At 38.5% G+C, this 14,041-nt stretch overlaps 1 long non-coding RNA gene across 1 annotated transcript; it reads right to left on the reverse strand.

Moving 5' to 3' along the window:
- Window positions 1–998: 998 nt before the first annotated feature.
- Window positions 999–2,749, reverse strand: LOC135287029 (uncharacterized). The gene is made up of 2 exons (XR_010350943.1): window positions 2,339–2,749; window positions 999–1,171 (listed from the first exon to the last, which is right to left on the reverse strand). It is a non-coding gene; the product is annotated as an uncharacterized LOC135287029 (long non-coding RNA).
- Between the last annotated feature and the right edge of the window lie 11,292 nt (window positions 2,750–14,041).

Raw genomic sequence — 14,041 nt, forward strand, 5'->3', positions numbered from 1 at the left:
TAGCTCAATGTTTGGGGTGTTCAGATGAAAAAAGACCTGCAGTATTTAGATCACACAGGATCCAGACAGGGATATAATTTTGCACTGTAAAGCAAAGCTTAAAAAGAGGCCATAAGTAGCGCATTAGAGTTGTTGCATTAGGTTAAGGTGGTGAGAGAACTGAAACAAGGTGGAAATCTGTATTTTGTCAGAGTGGCCCGGCATGTGGTGTGGGGTTAGACAACATTAACCCAATGCTCTGCCCCTGCAGCATCACCTCCACCCCCACCACAGCCCGAGGCTCTGAGAGCTCTGAGATCTGCTAGAGACTGCTCAGGAGCTTGGGCCTCAGAGGGTGGGTGGTCATGTACGGGGACAGAAATGGAGCTGCCACGTGTGGCTCGTGCCAGCTGGGCACAGCACATTTTGATAAGGTGCAAAGAGACAAGCATACTAAGCACAAGATAACATGCTGGGCTAGGTGGGTTTGATTCCTAAAAACCCTGGGTGAAGCCTCATAAATGTGTCATATCAGATGTCACTGTGGCACCCAATATCACCCTCTTTTTTTTTAGTTCTATCGCCAAGTGGGAGGAATAAAATTGATGATCTTCTTCTAGTGGCTTTGATAAATAAGTGCAACTGTTTTCTTGCAAGCACCTGCTTCCTACATCTCTTCTTGGGAAATTTTTTTTAAGAATTTTTTGCCCGAGAAGCAGCTGAATTCCAAATCCCAGGTCACCCCCCATCTGTTTGCAGAACACAAGTTAGTTAATTTTGGCAATGCTAAATAAAAGTTCTAAAAAGCCTCTTTCACATTGATGCTCCCCAAGACTGGAAGGCAAGGCATATGGGGGAGCAGCAGTTGGTGGAACAATTTTATCTGTGGTATGAGAAACTAGATGAAAGTGTTCTTGTGAGGACACATGATAAATGGTAAAGGCAGATTAAATGATCACCTTTTTCCCCTCAGACTTTTATTACCTACATGTAGTGCAGCTGGTACTGACAGCCAGGAATGTGTGTCTAGATATTTTAATATTCACTTTTGCAATGGGGTGACAGAGACTCCCCGTTTTGTGGTTTGTGGCTCTGTAGGTGTTTGTAACTTTGCAGCTTTCCATCTGCACGGAAATTCACGCTCACTTCTGGGCGCAGTGTTGCCAGGAGGACACAGATAAGCCAAAGGGAGCTGAGAGAAAAAGAACAAAAGTTATTGTGAGGCTGGAAGGAGTGATATAAAAAAGAGATAAGTATGCACAGCTTGACTAAACAATGACTAATTGCTAGAGCATAATAACAATTCTGAAAGTAGTCTTAATTGATTTATCTGAGGAATGCTCAAGGCTTCTTTTAAGATGCTTTACTATTAGAATTATTTGTCTGCCTAGGTTAAGAATACAATTGAAGACTTCTGTCCTCATTTGATATTTGAAATTAGGGAAAACTACACACACACAGAGAACCATAAGCATCACAAGGTTATTCAGATGCCAGAGGCACTTAAAATATTCTTTTGTGAATAGTCCTGTGTGTCACCAGAGGAAGCTAATGGGTATCCTAGCATCTCAGATGGAGATAAACAAGGACATTAAATGATAATAGTTACAGGAGTCTTAACAGTGACTTAGTCTAATCCAATACACAAAACGACAGTGGCCTGTGAATTGCTGTATAATGAGGAACACCAGCCATGAATCCTGGCTAAGGTGGCCAGCACAAACTGTGCAATGAAACTTGCTAAATGTGAGGAGAAAGGATATGGTATTCTTCCAAAAAAGTTAAAAATATTAGCTTGTAATACTCAGATGGTATAAAATGTCACAGCTTTGACTTCAGCGGCACCGTGTTGATTTGCATTAGCTGAAGTTCTGTCTCTAAATTCTTTAAGAAAACCCAAAATGAAACTATAATGAATTTATTTCTGGAAGGACACCATCTGGTGTTTTATTGCTAGCTGACAAGAAGTAGGAAAGGATAGTCTGACTGCTGGTTGCAGGAGCAGTGCAGGATTTGCATTTTACACGGGCTAGTGAGGATGATATTTAACCAAATATCTCTTTTAACATGTCCCCTCACAATAATCTACAAGCTGGAGATGAATTCAAACCCAATCCAGTGACCTGGATATCATAAACTGTCTCTCTTTAAAAGTGATGTAAACTAGGAATAATGGCACAATTCTGTCACGCTTCAGAAGGAAATTAACCCCCTGTCTAGATCTGTATGGTGCCTTACCAATCATCTCCATTTAATAGCTTCAATATTTCTGTTGATTATAAAACTGGCTCTGAATATAAGTTAAGTCACCTTTCAGGATTCATAATCCCATGTAAAACTGAGGAACTTCAATCCTTACCTGTATGCTGATTTCATTGCACATTCTGATTCCCTTCATTTTTCCCCACAGGTCTTCTTCTGCACAATAAATAACTTCTTCTGTTTTACCAGCATAAAACTCTCTATAGAACTATCCATCACACCACACACAAGCAAGATAAAAGTAGCTTTTGTGCTCTGCTGCTGATTATTTTTGGGAAAACATATTTAGGGTTTATTTTAATTTTTTTTTAATTTTGTGGCTGTGTCAGACACAACTCCTTTTGATTCCTGTTCAATGACAATTTTAATAGAGCCTTTAGGTATAATCCTCAAATTAAGGGACTGCAGCAGCTTTCTGAGAAAGATTAAATGATGGTGCTCTGAGAGGCAGTCAGGTTTTGCTTCATCTCAAAGAACAGCCAGTCACAAAGCAAGTGTCAAGGCTGTCTGAGGAGATAAACGTGAGTATGAGCTTTTCAGTAAGGGAGAGCTAAGAAAGCAAAATGCTGTATTTGCCTATTTTTATAACGAAATGCAGACATAACAAATGGTGGGACTGCAACAGAAACCAAGGATACACTTTCTTTCATGGAAATGCATGTTTGGTATAGGTTCAGCAAAAGAACCTTTGTTTCAAGGCATTTGTATTAATTTGCATGATTACCAAACACCTGTTGCACTTAGCAGGTAGTGAGAATAAAAGCAACTGTGAGTGCTGATCCGAAGGCTCCTCATTTGCTTGTGAAGCTCAGTTTTCCCCGAGGAGAAAAGGGATTTGCTATTCTCCACCAGCAAGGATTGGTTAATGGTGTTTCTGCTGCTGAGCCCATCTCTGCTCCTCTCTGGTTCTGCACAAGAGCCCTCAGTGAAGACCAGCAGCAGGGAAGAGCCATCCCGAAGGCTGGAGCTGTGACACAGTGGCTCTGCCACACTGGATTCCCTGGCCTCTGAGGAGCTGTGACAACTCTGAAGGGTTGTGGGCTCTGAGCTGGATGTGAAGGCATTTGCTTCCAGGAGCCCCTGAAGTAATGGTGAACTCAGCTGACTTTGCAAGGACTGCTATGACAAAACAGATGCTTTTCTTTCCACTAGACACTGCTCTTAGGCTATTGGGAGTTAAATTGTGGGCAGTTGCCAAAGAAATGCCAGACCACAGGATATATTTTATATATATACGTGCAGTCAGGGGACTGTGCATAATTTCTGGCTTCTAAGGAACAGTACGTAAGGATAATCCCATAGTTTCAGCTTTAAGACTGTTAATATTCTTATTACCTTTACTTCCATTAATGTTGCTTGGAAAATATGTTAATATATAATTGTAATTACAGTAGGTTGTCAATTATAAATAAACCCATAAATAGTTCTCGGTCAGATTCAGGAATACAGAAAGTGATGTGCCTGCCCTTCTGCATTAGTGTACTAAAAAGGAGACAGTCCCAAGAGAAAGCAGCCACACAGAGACTGAATGGTGAGGTAGACAGAGCCTTGTGTATGTCTCCCATCATATAAATCTAAAGTTCATAAATCCTCCATAAATTAAAAAAAAAAATAATAAATATAAAAGAAAGGAAAGAAAGGAAGGAAGGAAGGAAGGGAGGAAGGGAGGAAGGAAGGAAGGAAGGAAGGAAGGAAGGAAGGAAGGAAGGAAGGAAGGAAGGAAGGAAGGAAGGAAGGAAGGAAGGAAGGAAGGAAGGAAGGAAGGAAGGAAGGAAGGAAGGAAGGAAGGAAGGAAGGAAGGAAGGAAGGAAGGAAGGAAGGAAGGAAGGAAGGAAGGAAGGAAGGAAGGAAGGAAGGAAGGAAGGAAGGAAGGAAGGAAGGAAGGAAGGAAGGAAGGAAGGAAGGAAGAAAGAAAGAAAGAAAGAAAGAAAGAAAGAAAGAAAGAAAGAAAGAAAGAAAGAAAGAAAGAAAGAAAGAAAGAAAGAAAGAAAGAAAGAAAATAAAACAGATCCTCTAAGGAACAGAGGACTCAAAGAACATCTTCCCAAAGGCAGATAAAGAGAGAGCCAAGCTCCTCTGTCTGTGGCACACTGAAACAGGAGCTGCATCCAAGCGTGGTCAGAAGACTGAGGAGACTGCTCATCAAGCAACAAGGCTGCAGCTACAGCTTTCACATGGCTGTGGGCCCAGCTCACGAGTCCTTCTGGAACCAAGGTGTATCAGCTTGGCCACCACACAAAGCCAACAAACTGAAGTCAAACTGGAAAATGAGCTGGTGAGAACATAATGCACTGCTTTGTACTGATAGATTAACTGGTTCATGTTTCCACTGCTCTGCACTCCACATGCTTCTGTGCACAACTCCCATTTAAATAACTGGTTACTTCAATAATTAATGTGCTTTAATGTCTCCGTGACTTTGCCACAGAATTCCTATGTGCCCTTGGGCAATTCATTTCACCTCTCTGGCCTTCAGTTCACCATTTTCAAAATAAATGTGAAGCCAGAGCTCAATTAACAAAGATAACAGAGAAATGGGATGACCCAGAGAAAGAGAAAGTAATGTTATAGGAATCCTTGTGGTGCACCAACTGTACAAAGAGAGGATGGAACACAGAAGATCCATGACAATGCTGACAGTGAAGTGCAGGGATTCCCAAACCAGCCTGGAGCTAAGGCATTCAGCCCACGCTGCACACTCCTGCCCAGGCACAGCTACAGCAATGCATTCTTACACAGACCTGCCCAGGGTGCTGCTGCACCCACAGAAAGTGGGCAAGCAACATAGGGATACTGTGCTGAAGGGTGTTCCAAAGGTACTTAAATACATGTAAAAGATGGATAATACCATCTTGTACTCAGCAATATCATGATTCAGATGTCCCAATGCATCAGGCATCACTCTGAGTGATTAAATGTTCTTTTGCTGCAAAGAGCTTTATGAGAAGCAGTAGATGCAGCAAATAAGGCACACAGACTCTAACCATAGCCTTTCTGCATGTAAGACTGATGACCTGTAACAGAAAGATTTCCCTGAAAGTGAGGTTTTTTACTTTCTATCCAAGTGCATGTGTAAGTTACACCCTTTGCAACAAAGGCAAAAATAGGATATATTGTCAACCCTGGATAAATGGCTGAAATTAAAACCTTTTCCATGCAATGAGTGATTTAGGAGCTTGTGTATAACTCCAGTGTGGGATTTATGGTCATACACTATTATACATTGTATGCACATAACAAAAATGTTATCCAAAAGCCAAAGTCAGAGAAAGAATGAGTGATTAAGAGAAAGAATTCCCAATATGCTGAACTATGATTAGGCTAGTGGGAGTGCTGCTGTAAGAATTAAATTTACAACAAAAGTAACTCAGTTTTATCTCTTCTGAGTAATTCAGTACTTTCTCACTTTGCTGTTACAGCTAGCTGTAACTTCTTTTTCTCTATAATTTATTCAAATATCCCAAAGGGTCAGATAAGAAAATTGCTTTCTTGGAACCAATCATGAATATGGGGTCAGTCAATGCAAAACAATAAGGTATTTTACCAACAAATATTCTTCATATCAAAGCAATGTCTGTCTCTAAATCATGTTTCAAACTATTCCTTCCAAAACTGGAGAATATGGGCCACGTCCTCATTTATAGACTTCCTTTTACAGATGTAGCACTTCTGCTTACCCTCCTCATGCAGCCTGACAGTCTGCCTTGCTGAGGAACATTCTTCTTCCCTTTTTGAAACACAGAGCATAATCTCTCAGACATACTAGAAACCCCTTGATTTGTAGCTGGACACTTCCCAAACTCCCAAACATTCCTCTGAAACAAAGGGTTCTTGGTCACAAGGTGACAAAAAAGCATGGAAAGGAGGCTTAACAAAGACATTTCTAAATAGCTTTGAGGATGCCTGCATTCTTAAAACAAACAAGACTTAAATATTTTTAATACAGAAGTTCCTCATGTCTCACCTTACCCTTACTGTGATATCAGGAAAACCTAATTTTTCAGGCCTGGTGAATCTTACAGGAAGTTCTTACCCAGCAATATCTCCTTATGCAGCATATCACCCTGCTCTTAAACTACTTTTGCCCTCTGTGCTTGTACTTGTACAGACAGTGACTTCTGCCTAGTTCTTTCCTAGATCCTTCCTATACTCCCTATTAGCATCTGTATGGAAAGAATATTTTTCTACAGGAGTGGACCAGCAAGTGAGAGGCGGTCAAAAGATCTTTTCATGCCTTTGTAGTGTTGACCTTCAATCAGGCTTCAAGAATCTTCCCTAAGCAGAGCAGCAGCTATGGCTGAATTCACTACAAAATGTTAATTCAATATAGAGACCTGCCAGTCTGCCACAGCAGCAGGATCACTGCTGCTGGAAGGGGAGGAATGAGGGGTCTAATTTGTATTCTACTCTGCTGCAAGCTGCTTTTCCAATTGCACCATCTCCTATTTATGATATCTCTTTGGAAAGCAGACTCCCACTACTGCAGCTGAAATCAGTAGCCACTTGATGTGAAATCTCTACCAAATCTGCTGTTTCCTATGTATTCTGAATTCTGACTTTTCAAAATCTATGTCCCTGTGTGGAAACTCTTGATGGTGTCTCTGCATCTGGCCTGTGAACACCATGTAAGAGACAAGGGTTATGCATGTGTAAGAACTCCATTAACTTCCTTAATTCTGTTTCTTTTTGCTTGAGTTTATCTCAGAAAAAAAGATCTAGTGTCATGGAAGAGCCATATGGTGAAAAAAAAAAGATAAAAAATTATAAATATAAAAAATATTATATGACACAGAAGAGATTTAGTACAGAAGCAGTTCCTTGGTGCTGGACAAGACAATCTTTCTACATAGTAATTTTCAATAGAAGAGGTAGATATGTAATGAAACTGATTAAAAAGTATCCTTCATTTGACCTTTTTCAAGGTCTACTACCACCATATTGTCATGTGATGGTGATCTTTGATTTTCTTTGCACAATATTTTATTTGACACAGTTGATGAAAAACAAATCCATATATATTGAATATTGTACTGTCATTGATTCTGATGTCAAGCCACAGCCATCATCTCAAATTTTGTCTCCCTAAGTGTAAATGCCCATAAACAACACTTGATGTTTAAATCTTCAGGCTCAATTTCACCTCACAAATCAAGAAAAAACCCTTGGGATTTTTTCAGTAAAATCAGTACTACTGATTTTATTTTAAAAGGAATGGGCTTTTTTTTGGGTACATTAAAAAAAAAAAAGTGGAAAATAAATTACTGTGAACTTCCACCCAAGGATGGAAATATCCCTTAGCTTTCCTTGCAGAAATGGTATCTAAGCACCTCAGAGAACATTTAGCACTCATGAATAAATTCCAAGGATAGCCTTCTATGAGAGCAGTACCCCAGTGGTGATGCACAATGCCCAGGTGGCTTTCCAGCAGTCATGGCTGTGACACAAAAACTGACATTCCATGGGTGGTAGAACTGCATTGGCTGAGAAAGGGTCAGGCTGGCAGGTGTTGCTGTCACTGAAATTTCAGGTTACTCTGGGATTCCTATTCATATTTACACTGTACAAACTTAGAGCAGTGAAACCTCCAGCAAACTCTTGTCATCACCTTCTTGTGATTTTCCCTCCAAGCTCTTCCTTCCCTCGTCTTGCAGTTCCTGGGGACATGAGAATTTTATCAGTTCACTTAGTAAGGGAAATTCTGATGTGATAGTGTATCTCCTACATTATGGGTGCAGAAACTGTAGAGAAATTAAATTATCTGACTAAAATCAAACAGTCAGTGGCAAAATAAATGTGGGTGTCACCTATCAGGTTAAAATCTCAGAAATCCTTCACTTTAAATGACATACCATCTTTCCTGTCCTTTAAATCCAGTTTTCTGTGTTGGATTTATAGAGATCCATCCATTAATGATCATGAATGTGACCATGGGTCCCTAGAAGGAAAATATAGGAGGGTCCTGGAGAGGGAGATGACCTGTAAGTTTACTTAATACAGGATTCTATGGATAGATGACATTCCTAGCAACACATTACTGACATTTCAAATTTTACCCCCATCGAACAGATCTGGGGTTTTTTTGCCATTTGTGCAAATGATGTAAATTACTGGATCTGTGCTTTCAGTGTTATTAGTTGTTCTCAGTTCTTAGGTTTGTTAAAAGACAAAAGGAATAAATATAAATCCTGCTAATGGCTGCAGGTACATTGGCTGTTCTGTGTACAATTATATTACGATGACCTTAATAATTAATGGGTCGATCTATATTGCATAACAGCATCACTGAGAATCTTCATGATCAGACAGTTCTGCTGCCTCCTTGCCCTCACACATATGACAGACAACAGGCAATAAGTGGAATAGTAATGGTCAGATCTTAAGTTTTTGTAAACTGCCACCATTTGACTCAGTAATCATAAAATAAAAACCCTAAAACCAATTCATCTCATGAAGGTAAACAATGTCTATGTTACATGTAGCTGCCTTAAAGTTCTTGATTAAACGCTGGCCTTGCTTACAGTTAGTTAAGCTCTGCTATGGAGAGTTATAGGAACAGCTCCTACAGAATTACAGAGTGAATGAAGGGGAGGGACAAAAGGAGCAACAAGGCAAAAAATTTCTCAAGAAACCTGTGACTGGAACAGAAACCAAAGAACAGATTGGCACCAAATGAGAACTGTCCTGGCTCCCTTCACAATGAGCCTGGGATCTTGTCCTGCTTGACAATGCAGAGCCTTAAGAATTGATCTTGAAGATATCCATACCAAGCCTTACTGCTCCATATCTGTCAGTTTTGTTGTGATCATCAAGCTAATAATTATTTACATAATTATTAGATAAATGAGGTGTAAAAGTCTAAATAAAAGTGAATTGCAAGTAGAAATTTAAGACAACTTTATTGCTGGGATTTGTATTGTTTTTTTTAAATATTTTAAAAGATTTTTTTGCATGCACATGTTATTCTTTTCCTATGTTAGATATTTGCTGATAATCTAGTGAATGTCAGACTTGCCATCAAATCAGCTTCTTAGAGCCTAATAACGGATCTGTCACTGGACAGCTGCTTCAAAGGTGTATTAATCACAACGAGTGCCTAAGACTGTATATAGAAACACAAAATAAGAGGATCCAGGGAGAATAGATGGAAAGGCCATTAGGCAAAACCCCTCACAAGTCAATTCCTCCATCTCTGAGAAAGTGCTGTCACAGAAATGTTATTGTTCCCATTTAGGACTCACTTATTGCTTGCACTTAGGACTAATTTGGCAAATCACTGACACACATTATGTTGATGGGGTTTAAATAGAAGTTTGACTGGTTTTCTGATTTAAGTCTTTATTTCTTTCTAAATTATTTTGGAACTCCAGTATTGAAGTACAGAGGGAACCCATCAACATAATGATCAGGAGAACTGGACAGAACACACCAAAAAGAAAAAAAAAAAGAAAAAAAAAAGAAAAAAAAAAAAGAACAAAACAAAACAAAAACCCTCCAAAAACCTGTAGTCCTAAAATAAAGAAATGAGAAGAGAGAGAAATCTACAATGCATAGAAGATTTCTAAACCCAAGAAAAAATAGGGAATGGAAATGCATTCCCTGGATAGACACCTGAATAATCAAGTTATAGTGCAAAAATTATGAGCTCATTTAAAAAAGCAAGAGGACTTAAGAGAGAAAATCAGAAGGGTGAATTTAAATGCCTATGGTTTTTAAGGATAAACCATGAAGGAGCAATTGAGGAGCAAAATAGATATAAAAGAGAATCATATAGAGATATAGAGATATTTTATATATATAAAAGAAAGAAACTAACTGAATTCTTGGCACTGGACTCCTTTCACTCCAAAGGGGTCCTACCCATAACATACCTACTCTTTCAGATAGTAATGATGAGGAACTATAAGAGTTTGTTGTGTCAACAGAAAATGTTGGAACAAGCTGAAAGAATAAAGGACAGTAAGTCATCAGCTCTGAAATGTGAGAGGAGCCATAGAGAAATATTCAAGATAATGGAAAACGCAGCACTATTTGACAGGTTTTGCCCTCTGCCTCTAATAGAGGGTTATTCAATTAAAATGGTAAACTACAATTACAGAATATAGAAGTGAATCCTTATTTTCTCACAGCATCTAGCAAAGATTAGGCTTTCCTATCTTCTTTCAGAGATATTGCTACTACCAGAGCTTTATAACAGCTTTTCCTACAACTATATTATGGTCACAGTGATCCTTTTTGATGTTAAAAATTACAGAAAATACTAGTGCTATAAACCTCTGAACTGATCCATTAATGGCTATTGTTAAAGGATATTGGACTAAGGAAGCTATTGGTCTGCCTTTTGGGACAATTCCTTAATGTTTAAATTATCACTCATCTTGTGTGTCATGTTGATAATTCTTAATGTCAACTATATAAAAAAAATAAAAAATAATTCAGAAATAACAACATAATGTTGTAAAACCATAAAGAGCAAATAAGATTAGAAAAGCCATTTCCTTTACTGGGATTTGTGAGCTAAAGGTTAACTTCCAATTAGAGTTTAAAAGGAAGAACTTTTATTCTGCGTTGGTTGAGGCTTTTAGCAAATCACATTTATATGTGCAGAACATTTGTATATTCCCTAATAACTTGCCATTACATTAAAGGCTGTAAGCTTGCCACCAGAACTTGTACAACCAATCTGGACACAAGATATGCAGCGATGAGATTTGTTAATATTGCAGTATCAGATGCTATTGCTTTTCTATAGCAGTTATGTCACCATTCAGTTACCAGGTAAATCTTGTGTGCCAGCCTTCTATTGTTATGTATAAATGATATTCAGTAGAGGAAGATTAATTCCTATGTCACATTTACATTGTAACAAAACAGCAATAATAGTATTGTATTAAAAATAACATAAAGGAAAAAGATAAATAGTGCAAAACAATAACCAACATATTTAAATAATAGCAGGCCCAGGGGATTAAGTGATACTTTGCATTTTTATAGAACTTTCAATATAAGGATCTCAAAACACTTCACAAACATTAGCAAAATAAGCCTCCCAACACTCTTTAGGTAGGGAAATATTATTATCCTCATTTTACAGATGAATAAGCTTCTTTATGAGAAAGATAAAGCCAAGCAAAGTTCCCAAAACCACAAAGCATGTCAGAAGTAGAATTACTAGATAGGCTCCGTGTTTAGATTACACAGAGACCTTGACAGACAGAAAAGAATTCACATATTCTCTTGAAAGCCAGGTCACATTTATGCAGCCATCATCTTAATGAGAATTACAAGCACAAAAAAGCCAGATTTTCATTTCTGAAGTCAAAACTAGACTTTAGTGAGACCCTCCCATCAGGCTGCCTGCAGACTGCCCATGGAGACTCAAGGCAGAGCATCACTCACTGTTTGCTTCACAGATTCTGGGGATCCTAGCTGGAATCCACTAAAGGCTTTTCCCACACTGTCCACTCTCTTTTCGTCTGACTCACGTCAACCCAAATTCCATTTCCATCAACCTGCAGACTTTTTTTTCTGTTTTCAATTGATAAAAAGTCTTTTTTTTTTTTTTCTGTAAGTGATGTATAATTCTGAGTGACTACAAGCAGGCCATAAACAAGATTTTTTTTTCATGTATATACCCTTCCTTCAGCTCTTTTGTTATTACCAACATGTATTTTACATGTTTAACTACAGTGTAATTCACTGTGAAATATGGAGGAAATCTGATGTAGTAGACAAGACAGGAAGTAGACAGTTCATGTCAGATACCAAGAGCCCAATTCTGACAAAGCAGTTGCACAGGAAAATCCAGAGTTATCTCAGGTTTTCACAACTGTAACAAATTGTAGAACCTGATTGCTGGCATTAAAAAATATAATAAAATTGCTAAGAATTAAGCAAAAGCATTCAGATACAAGTTTTAGGGATTTTATTCCATGGTAAATAAAAAGTAAGAAGAGGCAGATGGAGTAGGCCCATTTTAGGAAGAAATAATGCCCTTCCCTTACACTTATTTCTGACTGCTACAGATCCTACTGTCATTGCTGCCCAATCATTCTCAAGGCAGAAGCTTTACCAGTGCCATCAGAAGGAATGCTCAAGCACAGAGTCTGATTTTTGGGTTGTGCTGTGCAGAGCCAGGAATTGGACTTGATGATCCTTGTGAGCCCCTTTCAACTTAGGATATTCTATGATTTATACATACATATACATGCACACATACATGATGTACCTATGGGATATCTGAGCTTTCCAAACAGGGTTTCAGCAAATTCAAATCTCTGATGACAAACCTCTCCTTTCTCAGCAGGACAAGCCTGCCCCTTCCACACACAAATGCAGAAGAACTTCAGAAACCCTTCTCCCTAGGAAGTGTGCTCATGTCAGCTGTTCTCACCAGGAAATGATGTCGCAGGAGATTTAAGCAAATCTATCAAACCTCATTAAAAAGAAATATGAAAAGTACAGATTGCTTTTCAGCTGGGGCAAAAGGGGACACATGGCCAGGAGCAGAGACGGGGGCAGGAACAAGACTTTGCAGAGCAGAATGCAGTAATTTCATTGTAAAATGACTGCAAACCCATATTCTCCATCTCTGAAGGGATGCCATGCTCTTTCTCGGTCATTCATTCAGTGGCAATTTTTTTGATATTTAGAAAATTGTTCTACTTAGAGCTGTTTTCGATGTAGCGTTACCTATGTGCCACTGCAGAACTACTTCATTGCCCTAGCTTCCAAATCCCTTCAGATTGGTTTTTCTTCCTCTGAATGAAATGAGGGACAAAGACAATAATACATTTCTCATGACACAATGTTTTCATTAATTACCACAAATATTAAACACTTGGATCTCCAACCATTTTTGACTCATGCAGAAATATGTTTACTCTGACAACAAAAACAAAAGCCTATCCTTAAAAAACAGTGTGAAAAAATAGATCTATGGATATTTTGTTGTTTTTCATAAAGACATCTTTTCCAGTCTGTCAAAAAGTGTGTAATATTCTCACAGTGCAGAACAGTAGGCATGGAAGAGTTTCCCAAATAAAAGTTTCTTAATAGAGATACTGTTTAGGGTAATTCATTGTTTTCTTACTAAGTCACAACATCAAGTAAGAACTCCCCAAAACTGCAGCTTACAGAAGAAGCAGGAGCAGTACCATCATTAGTGATTATTTATTTTTCTGAAATTGTGAAGAATTATATTATGAAATTTTCCATATAAACTTGGATGAATAAATGAATATATGTATATATACTGAAAACAAGCTCTGGTTCATGTTAAAAGAAGGAAATTGAGGAGCCCTAAGTTTGGTGATGAACAGAAAGTTTCAAAGAAAATCTTTCTGCTGCATCTACAATGCCCATCTAAACATGCAATGTCTTCTTTTTGGTCACAAGGTTTGATTCTGCCCATCAACACCCACTGCAATACTCAGCATCTCTGAGACTCAGTTATCCAATCTCATAAAGTTTCTCCCAAGTCAGGGATAGAAAATACCATTCAGCCCTCAAGGCAACCAGTGTGAGAAGCTCTCTAACATTGCAGAAAAAATCTGTAATCCCAAGGAATTGTCATGTCCATTTCAGATCTAACAGAAAATATTGGGATTAAAACCTCATAATGAGATTTCCAGATGAGAGAAAGCAGATGAATTCATATTTTCAGTGGGAATTTTTCTAAAAGGGTTATTCCTAGTGATTCACAGTGAACATACCTCTGTCCCCAGCATGACAATAACACAGCATGACTCTAGCTGATGATGACACCCTGACCCCAGCTCACAACTGGATTGGAGTGCAAACA

Source organism: Passer domesticus, chromosome 1 (assembly GCF_036417665.1).
Source record: "Passer domesticus isolate bPasDom1 chromosome 1, bPasDom1.hap1, whole genome shotgun sequence".
NCBI lineage: Eukaryota > Metazoa > Chordata > Aves > Passeriformes > Passeridae > Passer > Passer domesticus.